General features: G+C 38.8%; 2 long non-coding RNA genes across 6 annotated transcripts; one reads left to right on the forward strand and one right to left on the reverse strand.

The window, feature by feature from the left end:
* Positions 1-5,685: 5,685 nt before the first annotated feature.
* Positions 5,686-6,938, reverse strand: LOC136258237 (uncharacterized). The gene is made up of 3 exons (XR_010702636.1): positions 6,896-6,938; positions 5,775-5,908; positions 5,686-5,726 (listed from the first exon to the last, which is right to left on the reverse strand). It is a non-coding gene; the product is annotated as an uncharacterized lncRNA (long non-coding RNA).
* A 1,394-nt stretch (positions 6,939-8,332) lies between these two features.
* Positions 8,333-10,314, forward strand: LOC136258234 (uncharacterized). 5 transcript variants are annotated; one of them, XR_010702629.1, is made up of 5 exons: positions 8,333-8,665; positions 8,722-9,237; positions 9,297-9,479; positions 9,534-9,623; positions 10,012-10,314. It is a non-coding gene; the product is annotated as an uncharacterized lncRNA (long non-coding RNA). The 5 variants fall into 5 exon arrangements; XR_010702628.1 differs by having other exon boundaries at positions 8,333-8,568; positions 8,625-9,237; XR_010702627.1 differs by having other exon boundaries at positions 8,334-8,890; positions 8,939-9,237.
* The last annotated feature ends 2,188 nt before the right edge of the window (positions 10,315-12,502 follow it).

Here is a 12,502-nt window from a genome sequence, read left to right on the forward strand (position 1 = left end):
GCTTGAATTGTAGCGAGCTAGTTTACTGGAGGAGCCGTTGGAGCCGTTTGTGTCAAAACATCATCCATGTTTTGTGATAGTACTAGCGAAGATGAAGATTCGAACAACAACTTCCAATCATCTATGATTCAGTAAAGTTGTGAACAGGGAAAGATGTAGAATCTGATGTACAAAAGACCGGAGTAAATTCGAGTTGCTTGTTAGCGGTTAAGGTGCCGTATGTGTGAGGTAATCTTGTCACGAAAATTACTACAAAGTTCAACCTTTAGCAACCACAGAACCATCTACTGATATAATTGATTCGAACAGAGCAGTTTGGAGCAACAAGGACAAAATCACAAAAGTTGTCTGTTAGTAAAAACGTAACTGATGAAAACGGTGAAATATTCCAAGACCTCATGGTAATAGTGAAAGTAAACATGCATTTGTGCGTACCATGATGAGCACCAAAAGAAAAAACTGACTACTATAGCAGTAACAGTTTGGTCAAGGATACCAAGATGGAGGTTGTCGATGACGTAGGGGGAATGATTAACATGCAAAGTGTAGTTGTACTGCCAAAAAAATCGTCAACAAATGGTATATTATAAATCTAAAAACAGATCATTTAAACATACTTCTGGTGTCCTATACAATGTTATTATATGTTAAAGCATAGCCGTGAATGCTATATGAAAAATAAAGTACGAGGCATGTGGCTGAGATGCTTTATTAGCATCTCAGCCGCGCGCTTCGTACTTTATTTTTCATATAGCACAAGCAAGGCTATATGCTTTAAATTATTTATGGAACTTTCTAGTCGTGTAGTGTCACCATACACTAGGACTCGTAATTAACACGCGTTGCACGAACTATTAGCAGCCTGAACGCACACGAACTAGTTTAACAAAGTAACTCACGTATTTCACCATAATTTGGCATGGTAGACGTTCATCGCGTATTTTGGCAGGTTTTGCTCACAACCCACAATCGATTCTATTGTAAGCCACATGGCAAAATATTTCCGTGATATCTCCAGGACTTGTCCATTTACAGGTTGTATACAATCACTGGACTGGACTAGTGGACTGGACTGGTGGACTGGACTACTGGACTCAGTTTTTTTTGTTTGTTTTTCATTTTAGCACATATTTGGGCAACTGGTCGTAGCTATTGCTACATTCATTGAATGTAAAATATGCCGGTGAATCTGTCTACTTGGCACTGTCTGTTATCTTAGAATTGTGTGCAATTCTCTCTCTCTTGGCATAATGTCTATTGTATGACTACCATTTGTCTTATCATGAAGTACAAACCATACAGTACATGTGTATGTAGTAACCATGTAAGTTATAGTCATGGAGTCAGCTAAATTAAGTGGTGACAGTTAACTGTCTTGTTATTCAATAGCTGATAAAAACGTTCTATAGTTTTGCATGACGGCAATAACAAGTGAAATCACATGCACAAGATTTCAACTAATCAAATTGATTCATTTTGAACTTTAAACTATAATTACCGCATGTGACTTCTGTTTTAGATTTGTTGAAGAATATTAGAACCACTGTACATAGCTGAAGCTGGGCAATGTTGACAAGTCTGGGCATGATCACATCTTTCTTTAGTTTGTGTGTGGGTTTCTTTATGTGTGGGGGAGTGGTCTAACTACATGAGACTAACATACTTGCAACCAGTTGCCCAAATATTTGGTTTAAAAAGGGAAAATACCTGAGTCCAGTCCACCAGTCCAGTCCAGTGATTGTATACAACCCCATTTACATTAACAAACGTTACCTTCTCCCACCTATCATCAAAGCATTTAGGTATGTCTATAAAAGCAATCCAGTGGTAAGACTCGTATTGGCTGGGATGATTGATCACTCAGCACGGCGAGGCTATCAGCCTTTACCGGCGTGGGTGATTAGTCTACTGGCGCGAGCCCCGCAGGCTATTAGCCTGCACTAAGGCACGTGGGAAACTGTGCTTTATTGCCCACAAAGAGTGCTTTATTACACCGCAAAGAGTGCTTTATTGAATGAATAAAGCACTCTTTGCGGTGCAATAAAGCACTCTTTGTTGTCATGAAGCACTGTTGGCCGGCTGAGAGTGTACTTTATGAAATTTAAAGTACAATTTTCCTTTGATCTCGCCCACGCAAAATTCTATAAGCTACAATATAAGTCAAGTGTTCCAGGAAAAGAATTTGTTAAAGTTGTTGGTATTATGGGAGTGGATCCCACCTTCAATTTTGGCAAATTTATAATGTAACGCCCATCGTTAATGGGAATTTGCTTCATTGTGACTACAGGTATATAAAAGGGCTTATTTTATTTCACAGGAGCTTTTAAACACTAATCCGGGCATTATCCATCTCTTGCAACACTGGAGACACCACTATCGAACTACAACTGTTGGTACTGCTCTTAAAAGTCATGAAACTAGCGCATGTACTAATTAATTAGAATACACTTAGAAATATGTTTACTAGTAGTGATATAGCGTGATAGAGGCTTTTGTTGTAGCATAGATGTTTTCCTTTGTTGCTTTAGCACTAACTAGTGTTACAGCTGTAGAGATGAGCCAGTAATTATTCTTAGCAGGTAGCTAGCTAGGTGGCACCACCAGGTGAGGTGATGGGGCTATGTAAATATACTGGCTCATCACTACAGCCCTAATGCTAGCTAGTGCTAAGTACTGAAGCAACAAAGGAAAACATCTACACTACAACAATAGCCTCTATTACACTTTATCACTGTGAGTACACGTGTATTCTAATTAATTAGTACATGTGCTAGTCGAGGCGCTAGTGTCCTATGACTTGTAAGGATGAGCATTACCAGCAGTTGTAGCTCAATAGTGGTGTCTCCAGTGTTGATAATGCCTGGATTATTGTTTAAATAATAGTTAGACACCAAGACCAAGGGAACTAAGCAATTTAGTAATCCTGATGGCCCGAGGCAGCGTCCCGAGTGTAGCGAGGTATCACTCTTTTCACCCTATTTCATAACCCTACAGAACTTAGACAAAAAACAGTGAACCAAAAAGGCGAGAAAAAAAGTGCAGTATTGAACGGGGATTGAACCCAGGATCCCAGTATGATGGGCCAGTGTGCTACCGCTGCTAGCTCCCTTGATTCCCTTCTTTTTGTATCTTATACATGTGACTAACGAAATAAGCTGTATATAGTAAGAAGAACCTAACCCTAAAGGTGAAGAAGAAACCAAAGCTGAACTCTGACCCTAACGCTAACACTACTAGACGCTTCCCCTAAAGTCTACTACTCGTGGCAACTACTGGATGCTTCCCCTAAAGTCTACTACTCGTGGCAACTACTGGACGCATCCCCTAAAGTCGACTACTCGCGGCAATTACTAGATGCGTGCCCTAAAGTCGAAGAGAGAGAGCAACAACTACAGTAGGAAGTCTGGATGCTTTTGAGCTTAATATTACGTAAGGGTTATGAAAGGTGGTGAAAAGAGTAAAACCCGAGTGTAGCGAGGGCACTACTAATGCACCTATCAATGTTATCCCCCACCTACCCCCTCCCGGGAGTAGTGGGGGAAATGGTGGGGATTTGACTTTTTGAAAAATCAAATTTTCCACCCATGGGGGAACAACTAGTGGTCAAATCTCCATGTAGTATGGCTGTTAGGTACTTTAGGGAACAGGTTAATCCTTTAGCTTGCAAGTTAAAATAAACACCTAAAATTTCAAGTGGAGTTTCAGATCAAATCAGGTTAAAATCCCCCACTAATCTCCTAGTAAGCCCGGGAAGGGGTTGTGGGGCTTAGTCGATTGCAGAATTGTTGAAATTTCTCTTCCCTTGCCGTAAACATTCCGTGGGCTGGAAAACTACTTGTAGTGATGCCTGAACAGCAGGATTGAGAAAAAAGATTAGTGTGGTTCAATTGCTGTTGAATCCATAGCAAGGACAATAAAATTTACTCACAAGGAGCCTTACGGAAACACTGACGGTACAGCATACGTTTTTCAAAAATTCTGCAATCGACTGTAACATTGATAGGTGCATAAGGGCCAGAGGAATTACTAAATTGCTTATTTTCCAAATGTTGGTCACGGTGTCTAGCTTAGACTATGGTTTATTTAAAGTACGTACCTTTATAGCCAAAGCATGAGTGTGGGGTGAAAGAGCAATGCAGAACAACGAAATGGTTTCTTCCTGAAGTCCTTACAATTCCCACAAAATACTGAATTATTCGACCGGTAACCGAAGTATTGTATGTGCTGTAGCTCTAGCTGTTAAATGGCTAGAGCTACAGTACATACGCTGGTTTAGTCTACTTTGTCCAGAATTGTTCGTGGAACACGGAGAAAAAAAAACAAACTATTACAATATTATTAAGTACTGCAGTGTGCCCTTCATGTTATAATTATTTATCATGTACAAAATTGCTTGAGGGCAGGTTACTAAGTGAACATGTGTAGGTGACTAAATGAGCAAGTCAGGTGACTAAGTGATTTGGTAAACCTGTAAATGAGCCATACCATAGTCTAAAAGCTGTTTCCATCTCAGTCCATAAGTCCAGCCTGTAGAATAAAGTAGGCCATATAAGAATAAACATAACTACACATTAAAGAATGGCATGTTGAATATAATTTGGGAACAGATCTTGAAATACATGCCAACATTTATGAAGCCAATTTTCATTACTGTGCTATACAGTATGTGCAATGGAAGTTTCATTGGTACATCTCTTGTGATTCCTCCAAAGGGTGCTCACAACTTGATTGACAGCCACAGGAATTATTTGGCTGTCAAATTTGGCTACTGTGGACACTACTAAATACTACTTTGTAAACATATACGTGTGTTAATAATTTGGTTGATATACTTGAATTTCAATACCACATTTCCATAACTGCATATAAGATGTACAATAATTCGTTCCACATTTTGAGAATTCAGCATAGGCTGAACCATTTTGTTGAGCTGGCTAGTTAGTCCATATCAGCACATCCATCCTTTTTAAGTAGCTCCAATCTCACCAGCCATGCCTGGAGTCACTGACAAATAGGCTTCTATTATGACAAACAGTTTATAACGACAACAATAGCTTAATCTATCCTTACCAGTGATAGCTCATTTAAGCTGATCTCCGAGCTTTGGCAACACTGCACACATGACGATTAAAAACATAGCACAGAATACAATTTTAGACACAGGGCTATGCTAAGATTAAGCTATAAATGTACCTTCTCATAGTCATACGAGGCTGAGCTATAAATAGAACTTCTTGCAAGAGGCTGGGTACTAAATGGAATTTTATATCTATTTAATGGATCAGTTACAGGTAGACAGTCTATGATTGTTTAACGAAACAGAGACTTATTTTGAAATAAGTTGTTAGGTGAGCTGCATATTACAAATAACTTAAGTTGGTCCGGTCTGGGTAATCTAACCCCCCCCCCAAGGGCTGCTGATAACACTACACTTCTAGTGTAAACAAATCCTACTGGGGCAGGACTAGTATCCAAAAGAGGCTGTTCTAAGTCAGTGCTTGAGCTGATGACGTTCACCTGCTTTACAAGATGTGGACAAAGGAGCATTTGTTCCCCAAACCTTCATTATTACATACCAGAACCTTGGTGTTGAAAGAGGAACCCCTTACAATAACCAAGTCAATGCTCCAACCACTCAAACTAACAACACTCACACTACACGTACTCACCAAGATATGCCAGTGTAGTCAAAGAGCCAATCAATTGGATCAGGTATAGAATCAGTCCTACACCAACAATAGACAACAATAAACTACTACCAATTAATCCATCACCTTAGTAGCACTATAGTTGTCCATAGCTACTGACTTCCTGATCAATTCTGACAGTGACAACTTCATATAACAAGAATTGTTAGTGTACAACTACCCTCAAGGTAATCTTCTCATGTTACAAATTCTCTCAAGTGCTACAGGACATTCAGTAGACAATATATAGTCCCATAGTGATGGTCAGTTGGTCACACATAACTCCACTACTGATACTACACACAATCTATAATACATTTAGTGTTCTAATTCCACCCACACCATTACTGCACAATATAATTATTAATACAAGTCACTCAGTCTATGAAATATGAGCATGTATTTACAAGCCAATCAATGTCTGAGCTACTTTGGTGTCTACCAATGATTACATCATGCAGTCATAAGTCTTATGGTAAGCAGTCTTCAGCAACTATTGTACTATAGTATAGTTTTATTACAGTGGACTTTTAGGTGCACGGGACCATAAATAGCACATACTTGTGTCACAACCATGCAATGTGTCATAACAATTGTGGGATCCACAAGACCCTTTCCTCCCTAGACAAAAAGTGGTTTGGCCACACGAAACTACTTAAAACTGTTCTATTCTATGTTATTGCGTGTGTGCATGGTCAGCCAAAATATTCCTAAGGAAAGTGAAGCAATGAGTTATTAATACATTCTTCACGTTTTAGTTACATGTTTCTGACTCCATTCCACAGGCTTTAGCCTTCTCACAGGCCCATAGCGGGATTAAACGCACTAATTCCAATTAATGACTACCACACTAGATACTACCCCTAAAGAGTAAATTATTATTAGTTAATGGATATATACACAAGTGATACAAAAATAATAGTTTAGGCACAGGGCCTTTGTTCGCATCCATATACTGTGACAAGCCACAAGTCGTCTAACTTCTTTTTAAAATTGATATGGTGGGTGCTGAAACCACTTCAACTGGTAAACAGTTCCATTGATTTATAAGTAAGTATAATCATTAACACATTCACTTTTAAGTATGTTATGGAGTCACACAGACAGCACTGTAACGAATATACAGCTCTATTAAACGCATGGCTTAGCGTGGCATCAGCGAAAGGTTCACATCGAACTCTTTTAAATTTACACTTATTAAAAGCTACCTTGTATTTCACAAAACTGTGAATCATCAGAACGTTGTCCCAGGTGTAGAGTAGTGGTGGTAGTTATGAGACACTTAACTTCAAAGCATTGAAGTTACCTAAAACTGTAACCCTGGTATTTCACACTAATACTATGGAAAAGTGTACCCATAAACTACATTAACCTAAAAATTCAAAAAATTTCCTGCTTTGTGATGGTCTGTATGATAATTTTTCTGGAACACTGTAGATGTGTGTATTATGAGACATATGGGGGTATTATGAGACGCTGTGCTTGAAAGTTGACTAGTTCATATTTAATTACGGTACACTGTTAAAACAGAGGTGTTCAGTTACACCCTGACAAAGGTGTTTATGGAACACCTACACCTTTAAAAGTGTACATATACACCCAGGAGTGTTATATTACGCCTATAATGTTATTGGATTGTAATAGGTGTAGTGAAGCGTATTAAAGGTGTTATTGTACACTCTATACTGATACATTTGAAATGAATTTCTTTTTATGTAGGAATGAGTCTACACATCATACAGTGATGCTATAGGATTATAAGCTCATGCAGTGTTGCTGATTTAGTTAAGTGCAACAGTGAAGCCCAAACAATGTTACATTGAGCTCAGCATGCAGACGAACAGATCAGCTATACTATATCCACACTCAATCCATCAACGTACTGTAGCTTGTTAGATTGTACATGTCAATAACTGCTTTTACAAGTACTAATAGTGTTTGTACATTCTGTATATTTGATTTTAGTGTGCATTAATAATAATTCAATTCCGTACAATTATAGATATCTAAAATATAAATTGTGCACTGTGCAAAAGGCAGAGTTCACAGATATGAGCATGAATGTACGTGCAGTCGATAAAGTAAATAATTCTGTGTGCCGTACTAATTTGTCAGCCATAGGATTGCAATCCATTATATAAGCATGGTAATGTCAGTGTTGATACAAGGCTACACATTAAATGCTACTTCATAATCCAACATCTTTTCAATTACTCCAGTCGTCAGCTGGTCATGTAATAATATCACTAAGAGACTCCATATCATGTTCAAAATGGAAGGAAATTTTCCTTTGTGATGCCGGCGGGTAGCCTCGGGTAGCCTTGTGGTCATCATCATACACTGTGACGTGATTCAAAATGCCAGTTTGTGAGTCCGATTTATACATCAAGCTTAGCTATCAAGATTTTTCATACACTTGATCCGACCTTTAAATTGCAAGAACTAATGGATGTCAAAACATGTTCACTAATGAAAGTTGATTGTGACAAGGCCAATGGACAATTCAAGCGGATACTGAGCTACACTCCCTGCAGTCCTATAGGCCCGTGTGTTGGCATTTATATACACGCATACCTTCCAGAACGTCAAAATATACCAAGAAATAAGTGATGACCTGACGATCCAATTGTGTTCCATTGAATGCCCAGCTATTGAATGGCAGTGCGCACTATATAGCGTGTACCAGGTGCGAGACCAGGTGCACAATATCAGTAATATGGCCACCGAACTTGAAGAAGCAGTTGAGACGATAACGTGCGAGCAGCTTTCGATAGTAAAGAAATATAACCAAAATTTAACAGCATCGACGGCGGGAATGTGGAAGACGATTTGTACCCGGCTGCAGCGGTTGTCAGTGCTTGGGCGCCCAGAGTGGGAAAAGGTGAGTAACGGCCTGGCAACTTTTACGTGGATAATACATGATCTATAACTGTGAAGAAAGAACTGGCGACGATTAGAAGTGTTCACTTCTGAACAGCGTAATGAGACTGGTATCTTCAGTAGAACTTTATACATTCTCGTGACAATGTTATAGGCCATTTCCACTGGTTTGACAACTGGCAGGGCAGACAGGAGATAGCTTAGATGCCAAGAACATGCATCATTGTACATCCAAAGTCAGAGGCTTACAATGTGGTGTGCCAGAAGCTGGCTCAAAAGCGGCACCCTGCTAGGTCCTGGATGATAATGGACGGTGGACTTGTGTCAGTATGTTGTTAAGTGTAAAACCTTGATATACTGGTTTATTTTAGAAATTAAGAATTCAGAGGAGGGTGTAGCAAACAAATTGATCGAAGTATCAGTAATGAACCAACTAAAAAACTTAAGAATGGAGTCCACCGACAATGGATTGGAAATTTCTGATGGCTGAGTATGATGACACTATTCAGTCCATGAAGGGTGACTATTAAAAGAGGGTGGCAAAGGAACTGTACAATTCGAAGATAAGTGGATTTAACCCTACTGAACGCCTGGCTTTAATAGTGACTGAATGTCCACTTTTGTCAGAGGTTGTTGATCAAAATTCCCCTCTTTGCACGCAAGTACTTGGGTAAGTGTACCATAATAGTTTGTTATAGTTTGAAAACTATGTTTTCTTTTGGTATATAGATACAAAACAAGTTTAAAGCAACTGTTCCAATTGACAACAATATAAAGGACTTCATTTTTATCAACTGGCCTATGTGGAGAACAAAATTGATGTCAATGTTTTAGTGCAAGACCAGGCCATAATTTAAGAAGCTATTGGGACTTCTTGGTGAATGTAGCTAATGATTTTTGTCCACCCAGATGGTAAGTAACAATTAAGAATACTGAATGTATATAACAAGGTCTTATTTTTCTCAGATGTTACTGATTGTGTACTTGGAAGCTGATTTATCATCTGTTACATCCAAGATGGTTTGCAAGGATAGTGTTTTACTTAAGAATTTTGAGGTATGTTTACCTGTAGTGTACATTCACAAAGTTATGTTTGGTTGACATATAAAACCTCTAATAGTTTCACTGCATGAAGCATTAATTATGTATTAGCATATAAATTCACAACTCTAGATAGGCTGGAGTGCTTCCTGGCATCCAAAATCAATAATAGTCCAGTACTACTTACTGTACGGTGGGAGAAAATTTTGGCTAATTTGGCAAAATGATTTTGATTCGCCAAAAATGCAACTATTCGCCAATATATTATCCACCAAATTCCTTCTCGAGTAAAATCACCAAAATTTTGTATTGTGTGGTATACGGCCAAGACTATAGTTCCTTGAAATATGTACCTATTGTCATGCTTGTTATATGTTATGTATTTTTATTCTTTTATTTGCAGTGACGTGATGTCGATGTAGACTCTGTGCAGTTTCGAATTGTCAGTCAGAACCATTTCTGGTTATTACCGGATGCGATCCTGAAGATGAGGGTAGCTGAGTCTTCCATCAATAGTTCCATTCCAGTACTAAGTGTTTAATCTCAAAGATGAGTAGCTGTTGCAACTGGAGACTGTTATTCCAATCTGGAGAAAATGTGTATAGAACAATAAACTCTTATGAAATTAAGTTTATACATTTATGTATAGCAGTTTTCAATGCTTGTACTTTTAATATCACCCTAATAAAATTGTAAGACTACTGAACACTGCTAAAGACGTTATTGAAACACCTAGGGGTGTTATGTATACCACCTTAAAGTTTATTGGAACACCATTGGTGAGTGTTACTGAAACTCCTTTAACGGTGTACTGGGACACCCTAAGGGGGAGCCTGACAACAATTGTAGATAAAACACCCCAAGGGGTGTTTAATAAAGAACCTTTTTTTAACTGTGTAGATTTCATATGTAAAGGGTAACAGGGACACTGTAGACAGTCGAAAAAAATTAGTTGACTTCATATGTCTACTTTAAATCTTTGTACTCTTAACTACATAGTGAGTGGTACAAAGAGAATCATCAACAGTATGCCAATATGATGTAGTAAATTTAAGGAGCTATATCATCCCATAATTAGCTTTGTGGTTGACTTCTAATCACTATCTGTGATGATCTGAATAGGTACTATTTCTTTACTCCTAAATCTGCAGTATTTAACCTGCTCAACTGGTTTTAAGCTATGCGACCCATATTACCCCCTGTCCCACAATACCAGCCTCTACTCTACTAGTCTGCTGCCCACACGTACTTCACATTGTTACACACGCTTCTTGTGTAAATAACACACACTTCGCGTGCAGGGCCGCCCACAGGGGGGGGCAACTGGGGCATTTTGCCCCGGGCCCCAGCCTGAAAGGGGCCCCAGGAGGCCCCATGAAGGGCCCCCTGAATACCTGTTTAAAAGATCGATATACTCTAATAGAGCAGTCAGATCTAAATACTCTAATAGAGCAGTCACAGTATTCTTCAGAGGAGCAGTGTAGCAAGCTTATAGATAAGGAGATATGGTTGGTGATGGGTAGTTATTGTCATTGCCAGCAGGTTGTAACCTTTTTTTTTTTTTTTTTTTTATGGTCTTCACCTTACAACTTGGGTCAAGGGCCCCACTTTAACTCTTTGCCCTGGGCCCCTTAATTTCTCTGGGCGGCCCTGTTCGCGTGTAAATAATACGCGACTGCCAGTCGTGTGAACACCACCAACTACGTGTGAACATGTGTTGTGTGATATTCACACAGCTGGCGTGTAATATACACACGGCTGTTTTTACAGTGTAGTTCTGACAATGTAGAATTCCATCAGATCCTACCAGATCAGCAGGACTTAACACAATTCAAGACTGGATCTGCTAACAGTGTGATGAATTCATGATTGTTTTTATCATATACTGTCCTACATCAAGATGTCAGTTTCATCACTTATAGACTCTATATATAGTCATGCGAGATATCATGCTATTCTTTTATTTTAAGGAATGCTTTATTTTAAATAGGTTTGCATCATGCAGTAAAGTAAATTATATCTTACAGGTTTTTGCAATTGAATTCGTCGCCTTTGCAATTGAATTCGTCCTGTTTGCAATTGAATTCGTCGGTATTGCAATTGAATTCGTCGGTATTGCAATTGAATTCGTCCCGTTTGCAATTGAATTCGTCCCGTTTGCAATTGAATTCGTCGGTTTTGCAGTTGAATTAGTCGGTTTTGCAATAGAATTCGTCGCGTTTGCGTTACAATTCGTCATAAACAAAACGGCTCCAAGAAACCAACCCGTTCATTAAGAGATGAACTATTTATACCTTGGAGAGTTATACACTTGAGACACTAGAAGGTAATTGAAGCTGGTAGTACGCGAAGTTGATAGCTGTCTGACAAGTTAATTAGCTTGCTCGCGAGTGACCACACCCATCGCGAATGGCGTAGTAGAGTTTGGAATGTTGTTGGAGAGGCTGTAGAGGAAGAATTATTGCCTTATAAAGAGTTGTTTACTACTGTTGTACTTGAACAAGTTCTTGTAGCAGCTGCTACATCATGTTTTCATGTTTGCTCCAGCTGCCATTCTTGTTATGGACGAATTCAACTGCAAAAGCGACGAATTCAATTGCAAAAGCGACGAATTCAATTGCAAACGGGACGAATTCAATTGCAAAACCGACGAATTCAATTGCAAACGGGACGAATTCAATTGCAAAAGCGACGAACTCAATTGCAAACGGGACGAATTCAATTGCAAAGTCGCCGAATTCAATTGCAAAAACCTGTAATCGCAGTAAAGCTAAATTGATCTTAGCTCTATAGAGAATAGAATAGCTATAATCAGATCAACTTACCCTGCAATTCACTATATAGAATTGACACATATAAATTCAGCTTCTTTCCTTCCACTGCTAGACTCTATA

Source organism: Dysidea avara, chromosome 6, assembly GCF_963678975.1.
Source record: "Dysidea avara chromosome 6, odDysAvar1.4, whole genome shotgun sequence".
Taxonomy (NCBI): domain Eukaryota; kingdom Metazoa; phylum Porifera; class Demospongiae; order Dictyoceratida; family Dysideidae; genus Dysidea; species Dysidea avara.